General features: G+C 44.9%; 1 long non-coding RNA gene across 1 annotated transcript in view; it reads right to left on the bottom strand.

Annotated features, from left to right (window-relative positions):
* The window catches only part of LOC137917608 (uncharacterized), a 9490-nt gene extending 1745 nt beyond the window's left edge, over window positions 1-7745 (bottom strand). The window contains exons 1-2 of the long non-coding RNA XR_011106666.1: window positions 7637-7745; window positions 7353-7448 (exon numbers count right to left, since the gene is read on the bottom strand). This is a non-coding gene — a long non-coding RNA (uncharacterized lncRNA). The remainder of the gene's footprint in view (window positions 1-7352; window positions 7449-7636) is intronic.
* Between the last annotated feature and the right edge of the window lie 2380 nt (window positions 7746-10125).

Here is a 10125-nt window from a genome sequence, read left to right as displayed (position 1 = left end):
CCCAGCAACCTCCACTAACTCAGAGATCTGTGTGCGGGGTTGACTCTCTAAACGAGTTTTAATAGGTGCTGGAGTGGTGGATCTGGCATGCGTGAAACCTCCACCTAAGAACGGGGCAGCCATCCCGGACCCAACAATGGCAACATAAGCCCCCAGATCACCCCAAGCAGCTACAGCAACCCAAGAACGACCACCATGGCCCCACCAGAACCACACGCAGAAGAACCAGTCCAGGGCCCAGGGGGCGACTTACACCGATACAGCCGACGAAACCTAGGCCAGCGCAGCGGCACGGGGCACAGCGGGCCGGTCTGGCGCCCCACCAGCACCCAACACCACGCCCCCCCCAACCACCCGCCCCCCTCCCAGCACCCTCCACCCATCCCACACACCCCCCACAGTCCCCCAGCCCCCTCCACAGTCCAGCCCCCCCCACCCCCCACCCCCCACCACCGCCCCCCGCCCCCGCCCCCCGCGCCCCCCCCGCCCCCTCCCCCCCACCGCACCCCCCCCCCCACCACCCAACCCACCGCCGAGCTCGGGCAACCCCCCAACCCAGCGAACCAGCGTCTGGGGAACGGGAGTAGACAGTGCAGGGGCTTCAGCCCTATCCGACCCTATACAGCCATTTGGGAGGAGAGTATTATTCCCTGGGATGGAGAGTAGGGAGCAGGAGGCCGGACCACCGTCCCACCCCAAGCCCAGCCCGCTAAGGCCCCACATGCCGCGCCAAGGCCAAAGATAAATAAATTGATTGTGAACCCCCCCCCATACCCTGTCTATATGGCTCCCCAGATCCCAGACTGGGGAACCCTCCCAACACCGTGAATGTGTGGACACCCAGGTGCTATATACACATGTATGTAGTGCGTTAAAATTTGGGGCAGGAGGGGCCAGACGGGGGATGCGGAGGAGGGCAACGGCGCACTCCTGCCCTGCGCCCTCCCCCTTATCTCCCCGCCTAGCACCCACGTAACCCCATGTGGTGCATTAAAATGGGGGGGGGGGGATTGCAGAGGGACGCTCGGTGAACGCCCCCCAGCACCAGGCCCCCCAGGTGCATGTCCCTATGTGTATATTTACAAATGTGTTGTGCTAAGGTGGTGAGTTAAGAGGCGCAGCACATGAGGCCCCAGCCAACCAGGCGGGGGGAGGAGGGAGCCCGACCATAGTCCCCAGCCTCACCCATCCCACCCACATGTGTCAGAGGGCCCAACCATGCACAGGGCCTGGATCGAGCGCCGCCCCCGACGCATCCCACCCATCCCCCATAATCAAGCCCCCAGGAAGGAGGGAGCCGCGAGGCCCCGGCGGGAAGCAGGATGCCGGAAGAGGAGATGCGGGGAGAGAGGGGAAGGGGGAGACCACGAGGGGAGAGGAAGGGAGGCGAAGGAGAGGGGAGAGGGGCGAGGGGGAGGCAGGACAGGAGACGAGACCAAGGAGAAGAGGGCGAGCAGGGGACGGGGAGGGTGGAGGAGAGAGGTCAGGGAGGAGGGAGGGGAGGTGAGGGGGCCATGGCCACGCCAGGTCACCAGCCGGACCCCGGCCGCTACTACCAGCAGAGGAGTGACAGACTGCGCCAGCTCAGTGCCATCCCGAACGCATAGGCCAGCACCCCCGCATGGCAGCCTAGCGGAACACCGGCGGCCGCCCGAGACGCATGCGCCACCCAGCAGAGACCCGAGGGGCCGGGTTGCACATATCAAGCCACGGGGACAGCCCCTGAAGAGTTAGCCCAGCATGCCAACAGTCCCGGAGATCAACCATCCTTGTGTGAAGAACATTGAGCTGGAGACTGGAGCTGAAACATAGAAAGTTAGAATGGCTGGGCGACGATGTATTTCTGAGGCCCACTCGGTCCTGGATACAGAAAACAGAAACAAGCAGCATTACCATTTACATCGTTGTGGTGGCTTTCGCTAGCAGGCAGAATCAGGTTGTAATATTTATATTTAATGATTTAATAAAAGGAGACCAGCTTTCTGTAAAATATTTAAAATGTTTTTTATTTATCTTTTTAGAAGCAGAGATTTTCTCCATTGATATGTGTTCTATGAGGAGATTCAACCAATGATTGATGTTTAAAGACTGTTTATTTTTCCAGTTAACGAGGATTGTTTTCTTGGCGATGGCGAGGGCTGCGAGTGTGGGGTGCGTATATTTCTTAGAAATAACGATTTCTGCCAAGTCACCGAGTAGACAAGAGATCGGAGATAAAGGGAACGTACAATCTAAGATGGACGACAGTCTATGTGATACTGCGACCCAGAAATCCTGGACGGGTGAGCACAACCATAGGGCATGGAAATAAGTGTCAGCAGTATTTTGGGAGCATTGAGAACAGATGTCAGATTCAGAGAAGCCCATTTTCTTCATCATATATTGAGTAATGTGTGTTCTATGAAGGATCTTATACTGGATGAGTTGAAGATTTCTGTGTTTTGTCATTTTAAATACATTTTCACAGATTTGTGTCCAAAAGTCATGATCTAGGGTTAGTGACAGATCCGTCTCCCATTTTGAGATGTGAAGAAGTAACGTATCTGTGCTTGAGAGGAGTTTATAAATCTTAGAAAGGGTCTTTTTAACTGTCGGGGAAATCTTTGTGACTTCCATAACAAATACAGGTGGCTGAGGCGGGCCCCGGAGCGTTGGAATTCTTTTCTTAATTGTATTCATTACCTGAAGATAGTAAAGGAAATTTCCGCTTCCGAGTTCATATTTTTGGAACAATTTTGTAGATGACATAAACGTATTGTCATGAAAGAGATGATGGAGTTGAGAGATTCCCTTCTGTTCCCACATACCTACATGGAAAGGTTGATTGCTAGCCTGAAAGTCAGGGTTATTCCAGATTGGAGAGAACATGCAGGGTTCCAGTTTAGAATTTGTAACTTCTAACGCTTTCCACCAGGCGGACAAGGTGGAAGAAATCATCGGGTTTTTAAAACAGTTATGCCGTTTAATGGTTGTTGTAATGAAGGGGAGATCTGCGAGTCTAATATCCTTGCAGTCCTTCTGTTCCAATTCTAACCAGTAATTAGAGTCTCTATTCGGGTGCATCCATAGTACAAGATATTGTAGCTGGTTAGCCAAGTAATAATTCATAAAATTTGGGGCTTCCAGGCCTCCTTTAGATTTACTCCTCTGAAGGGTAGATAGACTAATTCTTGCTTTTTTATTTTTCCAGTAGAATTTGGTGATGGCTGAATCCAACGACTGGAAGCAGTTGGAAGTTGGTTTAAACGGAATCATTGAAAATAAATAATTTATTTGTGGTAAAATTTTCATTTTGATGGTGGCTATTCTTCCCAAAAGGGATATCGGGAGGTTATTCCAACGCTTCAGATCACTGCTGATTTTATCCAGAAGTGGGGTGAAGTTTAATCGGGTTAACTCAGACAGTTTAGGTGAAATATTAATGCCCAAGTACTTTAAATTGCCCGTAGGAAAGGAGTAGTTTGGGTCCTGGTCTGCAGGGTTCCATGACTTTTCTGTAATGGGAAGTAATGTTGATTTTGTCCAATTGATGGAATAGTCTGAAAGTTGTGAAAATTTAGCTATCAACTTGAATACTTCCTGCAGCGAATCCGAGGGTTCTTGTAAATAAAGCAAGATGTCATCAGCATATAAATTGATTTTGTGTTCTGACACCGCAGTGTTGATTCCCTTAATCCTGGTATTTTGCCGCACTGCTGCTGCTAGGGGTTCAATAAATATTGCAAATAATAAAGGAGAGAGTGGGCAGCCCTGCCTGGTACCTCTCTGCAAGGTGAAGCTCTGTGAGGTAATCCCGTTGGTGGTTACGGTCGCTTTGGGAGAGTTATATAATACTGACACCCAGTGAATAAATGACTCTCCAAACCCAAGCTTGTGTAGGACGGCAAAGAGGAAGGACCAGCTAACTTTATCAAAGGCTTTTTCTGCGTCCAGCGATACAACCACTGCCTTTTTTCCAAGTCGCTGCGACATACTGATCAGATTTAGCAGTCTTCTAATATTGTTGGTGGAATGTCTACCTTTAATGAATCCTGTTTGGTCGCTGTGAATTACAGTCGGGATCACTGTCTCCAGCCTGGATGCGAGTGCCTTTGCTATAATTTTGATGTCGGCGTTGATTAATGATAGAGGTCGGTAGCTTGAAGGGAGGGTGGGGTCTTTGTCCGGCTTCAGTAGAAGTTTAATTGCTGCTGTATTCATGTAGGGTCGTATATGACCATTGTTTTTCATTTCTGTCACTGATCTGAAGAATAACGGCGCTAACATAGTCCAGAAATGCTTCATAAATTCAGCCGGGAAGCCGTCCGGGCCTGGTGCTTTGCCGTTAGGCATACTATCTAGGGCGCTGTGGAGTTCATTTATAGACAGCGGAGCTTCCAGAATGTTCTTATACTCTGTTGATAGTTGAGGCATATTCAGATTACTGAGAAATGCCTCAATATCCTCCGGGTTGGGTTTATTAGCTGCTGAATACAAGTTGTGGTAAAACGTGTAAAATATCTGATTGATTTCTTCTGGTGATTGCGTGCACTCACCATTTAACCCTTTAATTGCTGTTATGAGAGATCTTTCTCTGTTACGTTGGAGTTGATTCGCCAGAAACTTGCCTGATTTGTTATTATATTCAAAGTCGTTGTATCTCAATTGTTGTAATATGAACTCTGTTTTCTTTGATAATATATCATCTAGTTTTAGTTTTATGTTTTGTAGTTCAGTCCACATTTGATTGCTTGAGTTCGCTGCGTAAGCATCGGTTAATAGTTTAATTTTCTCCTCTAATTCCTTTTCCATTTTCTGTTCCTGTTTTTTTTTGTAAGAGGCATATGATATAATTTTACCTCTGATTACAGCTTTCCCTGCTTCCCAGAGTAAAGACGGAGATGAGTTTGGAGAGTCATTTGTTTCCAGATAGTCTGCCCACTCTCTTCTTATGACCCTATCAAATTCTGCATCTTTAAGCAAAGAGGTGTTAAAGCGCCACGTCGACGGGGGTTTAAAGGTCGCTGCGATTTGTAAGGTAAGCGTGACCGGAGCATGATCGCTGATAATTATTGGATTAATTTTAGTAGAAATATTCTCAATCACAGAATTATTTGTGAGAAAATAATCAATTCTTGAAAACGAACGGTGCACAGAAGAAAAGAACGTGTATTCCCTCTTCGTTGGATTTTTTAATCTCCAGCCGTCGCCAAGGCCAAAATCATCCATATATTCCAGTAGTACTTTGGCTGATTGTGAACGCCTCGTGTGTACTGTAGTACTGGAGCGATCTACTGATGGATTTAGAACCGTGTTGAAGTCTCCGCCGATGATGATAGTTGATTCTGCTGTTAGCTCAAGTAGCTGGGAGAACAATGTGTGGTAGAAGGCCGAATCATCACTATTAGGAGCGTACAGATTCACAATTGTGTATAATTTATTGAATACGGTTGCCTGAATAATAATGTATCGGCCCTCTGGATCCGTTACAGTGTTGTTTAACGTGAAGAGTAGTCTCTTGTGTATTAATACAGAGACTCCTCTTTGTCTGCTGTTATAGCAGGCAGAAAAAACTTGACTGAAATTTGTGTCTGTGAGTAATTTCTCTTCTGACTTTTGTAAATGGGTTTCTTGTAGGAGACAAATGTCTGCTTTTAATTTTGAGAGATGGTCTAAGATGTTGATTCTTTTTGCCTGAGAGCGAGCGCCACACACATTCCAAGATACCAAAATTAACTTAGACATACCGATGGTGAGCAGTCAGGTCTAAATGTGTGTATCTCTGTAAGCTGCTTACTATTCTCTGCATGTGATAAGTTAAAGCCAAGGTGTTGGATGGTTGGATAGCTGAGAGGGATATAAAGAGTCTTAAATGCGTGCACAGTAGAATCAAGAACACTGATACATAAACAAGTATAACAAACAAGTGATAGACATAGAGGGTGTGTGTGTGGGAAGAGGGGAGGGGTGAGTGAAAGGGAGGGGGAGCAGTGAGGGGGGGGAGTGGGTCTGAGGGGAGAGTTGGGACAAGAGGAATACATTAATTCCTAATAGCCCAGTGAGTTTTGGATCATTTGTTTCTCTATTTCACATATATATATATATATATATATATATACGGACATACACATATATAAATACATACACATACATACATAACCATCTACATATACACCAAAACATAACTACACCTACACATATTGACGAGCATTATGTTAAAGCATAATCCTCATCCACATGAAAATGCCTCTAATTCTTAGCTGAATGGAATAATTACAGGTGTTTCTGACTCAGAATAGCCAGGGGGTGGTGGCAGGGTCTCGGTACAGCTGGTTGTCGATATATAGTTTATCCACAACCAGCGTAGCTCGTTTGCCCTTCTGCCTATTCTGCTTCATGATCGGATACAGTACCTTTCGCCGCTCGTTGATCTCTCTCGGGAACTGGTCATTCATCCCGAAAGAGGTTCCTTTAAGCTCCCGTCCTTTGCTCTTTAGCAGCACTTTATGTTTAAAGTGTTCAAATTTGGCGATAATAGGACGGGGCCTATCGCCTCTACGGGCTCCGAGGCGGTGGACGCGGTGAAAGGAGATTGTACTTACCGTCTCCGGGGGAATTTTCAGTGACGTCGTCATAAAGTTTTTAATTAAGGACTCTGGGTTGTCCGCGGCGCTCTCTGAGATGCCTGAGAATATTAAATTGTCTTGCATACTGCGCGACTGAATGTCCAGGACTGTCTCTTTGAGCGTCTTATTTTCTGTTTTAATCTTCTCCATTTCGACTGACACAGTCGCAACGGAGGAGCGTAGCTCGATGTTCTCGCGCTGAAGCTCAGCCATCATACCATACGCGAGCTCCAAGCTAGCCTTCAGGTCTTTAACGTCGGCGTGAAGCACGCCGAGGACGTCCAGTTTTTTATTAATGGAGTCCAGTACGCTAGTCGGAGCATCTTCGTTGCCGAGATCTTCCGTATCAGTAGCCGAGTCGGCCTTTCTTTTCTTGGAGGGATTATCGCCCGACGCGGATTCCTCCATGACGCAGCAGCTGGAATAATACTCGTCGATAAATACCTCGAGGTCCTCCACGCTGAGCGATAATCCAATCCGTCGATTAATGAGAGTAATCGAAAGGGGCGAATTATGCGATGGTGATATCTAATATTATATTAGTAGCAAAAAGCCGTCATATATCTCATCCAAAAATCACACGGGAGGTCTCGCGCGATCACATCCGGTCCGACCGCGTCACATCCGCTGAATCTACAAACTAGAATTTCGACAAACTAGGAACAAAGTTTTAATGTGAAGTTTTTCAAACGTCCAGATAAAGAACATAAAGGTCTGAAGTCCGGGAGCGCCGCCCTGAACTCTTACCCTGACGGCGGCTTGGAAGCGTCCGTCATCGCAGCAATTCCGTTCTGCGGAGCCGCCGCTGCTCCTACACGCGGATGGAATCCATCATGGAATCACCTACGAGTCAGCGCATCAAATATCGATTAGATATTAGGTAACAACAACAACAGCAACGAACAGAACAGCGTTGTGTTTTCCATCACAGGTCCATCATTGCGCGGAGGTTAAAATCTGTAAGTGAGGTTAAAGCAGAAAGAATGTGAAAGCTGCGATAACAAAATCCACAGATGTTCGATCCGGCTTACTTCAGTCAAACCGGACTTCGTGGAGCTCGTGGACTGAGTTACTTGTTAAATCCACTTGTTAGAATCTCTGGAACCCTCAGGTTGATTTTCGCTCGAACCGTGTAAAGGTAACCGGATTAAAGAAAAAGTAAACATCCGGTGCTGCGTTTCAAAACAATAGTTCACAGATTATTGATCAGTCCTTACTCACGTTTTTATCTCCGTCATTTGAAAGTAACGTGAATCCTGGTCTCGGGATCTACTGGAGCATATTCCAGCAGTCTACCGGCGAGAAGCGTGGTACACCCCGGACAAGTCACCAGCAGGGCCATGCAAGAAACATAGATAAAAAAATAAAATAAAATAAGAACTGCTGCGCTGAACAGTGTAGAGAATGTATTAAATAATCACTTTAAAAAGTCATTACAACAGAGTGAGACACAAATTGCAGCCACTTTTCTGTCATTTGTGCAGGTGTTACGCCGTTGTGCCATAAAAGTCTCTAGATAAATTCTATTTTATTTTGAAGTGACTCACACAGTTTCCGGTCTTTTGCACCTGCGCCCGTCGAACTGGACGCGACTCTGTTGCGCCCGCCTTCATCAGCTTCATTGAGCGCCAGCCGGAGAGCGACGCTGCGAATAAAGCACGGGCGCAACAAACGCAGAAGAAAATAAAATAAAATAAAAATCGTATCTTTATTGATAAGTTCGTGCGAAATAACAAGAAATTTGACTGGTTTAACTTCCTCGTAAAGTACAAGATGCTGGGAAATAACATCAACAATTAATGAACAATAATGAATAATAAAGGAGAGGTTTTAAAGTCCCAAATTAAAATATTTTCTCCCACCATGCATAGGCGATTCTTCAGGGTAGGATCCCTCCCAGGATATGAATATCCACCACAAGAGGTCACCCACAGACAACCAAGGCTGTGTGCTGATGTCACGTTTTATACAACCAGGAGAGATGGGTTTAGCCTTATTATGCTATTATAATAAAGGTCATAGTATTACACAGTGCTATTAAACATTAGGTGGAAATGTATGTAATGACTATTGTTCGGGTGCAAAACATATGATTGAATTTCAGAAGTTATAACATTTTACACTTCACTGTACAGATATTTTTTAACATAATGCAGTGTCTGAGCCACAACATGTTTTATGAATTTAAGACATTTTCTCTACAGCTCAAAGTATTTACATTGCAAGGTAAATAAAGGTTGTGTATGCTGCATTTGCCGAAGCAAATTATGCTAAAAAATAACATTATTTTCACAAACTACTGTAGTGGAAGCGTTTTGTTGTAGTGAAACTGGGCCCTGGGTTTTGGTGTCCCTCCACAACAAATGTATCTGATAGATGTTACAGGAAAAGCTTGGTTTATATCTAGATCTTCTGATGTCACTTCAATTTTCATCAGTAGAAGAACTCACCCACTCCTTGACATGTTTTTTTTTTTTTTTAATCTGGGTAGATTTGTAGCTGCTGCTGGTCATTTTATCATTAAAAAAAATAAGTTTTGTTTTACCACTGCTAGCTTCCAGCTGAGTGTTGTTCATCCGCAAAGTCTGTTCGAAAAATCCCCGACAGTCAGAAATGACTGTAGTCGATCGTCGTCCCAGACTGTGATTGCAGGAATCTAAGGGTACGAATGCTTAGTGGTGTGAAGAACACAGTCATAAATGAAGTAACACAAACATGCACAGAAAATGTATGCCTTATTGTGTGCATGGATAACCTTTAAACGCTATAGCAATGGACTTGTATTTATTGTATTTGGAGACGGTTGATTTAATTTTCAGTTTGAATATGCACTGGAACAACTTGTTTTCATCATAAGAGGAAATCTGATCAACATCGTCTCAGCATATGTTGTCAGGTATTTAGTTTAAATTGTTCTGTACGTCACTTTTTCCTGCTGACATTGAAAGAAGTTTCACATTCATTTCAAGACTAAAACTGTGAATTTCTTTGTGTTTTGCAGAACGTAACCACAACGTCTGCATGTTTGTGCTGATACGTTTGATACATTGACTTTTTTTTCTTTTTTCTGACACATTGTTTAATGAGCCTGCAAGTCTGGAACAAACTACTGTTCTTCAAAGATATTTTCCTTAAAATACACATTTTAATTTATGTTTTGATATTTTATTGGAAACAATTTTTACCCTCAGCATATGTTTTCTCAGTGTTGTTTTATACCTCAACTTTTCTGCTTGAGCCTACATATATGTGTACCTTTGTAAAGTTTTCATGCTGAATAAATCCTCTTATGCAGATGTAATTGGATTTTGTTGTGGTTTGGTTGCCAGTAGAAATCACAGCAGCTTTACATTACACCCCGATCCATAAGGTCCAGTCATAATTATATATCGTAGTGTTTTAGGACATCGTGTCATATATTCACGTCTCATGCCTCAGGTCTGGATTCAGACCCAAACCCTCCTTTGCCATTACATTACTCAAATAAAAAAAGAATAATAAAGGCAATTATTTATTTGTG

The sequence above is a fragment of the Brachionichthys hirsutus genome, chromosome 3 (assembly GCF_040956055.1).
Source record: "Brachionichthys hirsutus isolate HB-005 chromosome 3, CSIRO-AGI_Bhir_v1, whole genome shotgun sequence".
NCBI classification, from domain to species: Eukaryota; Metazoa; Chordata; class Actinopteri; order Lophiiformes; family Brachionichthyidae; genus Brachionichthys; species Brachionichthys hirsutus.
Note: the sequence above shows the minus strand (reverse complement) of the source record. Positions and strands in the feature narration are given on the sequence as shown.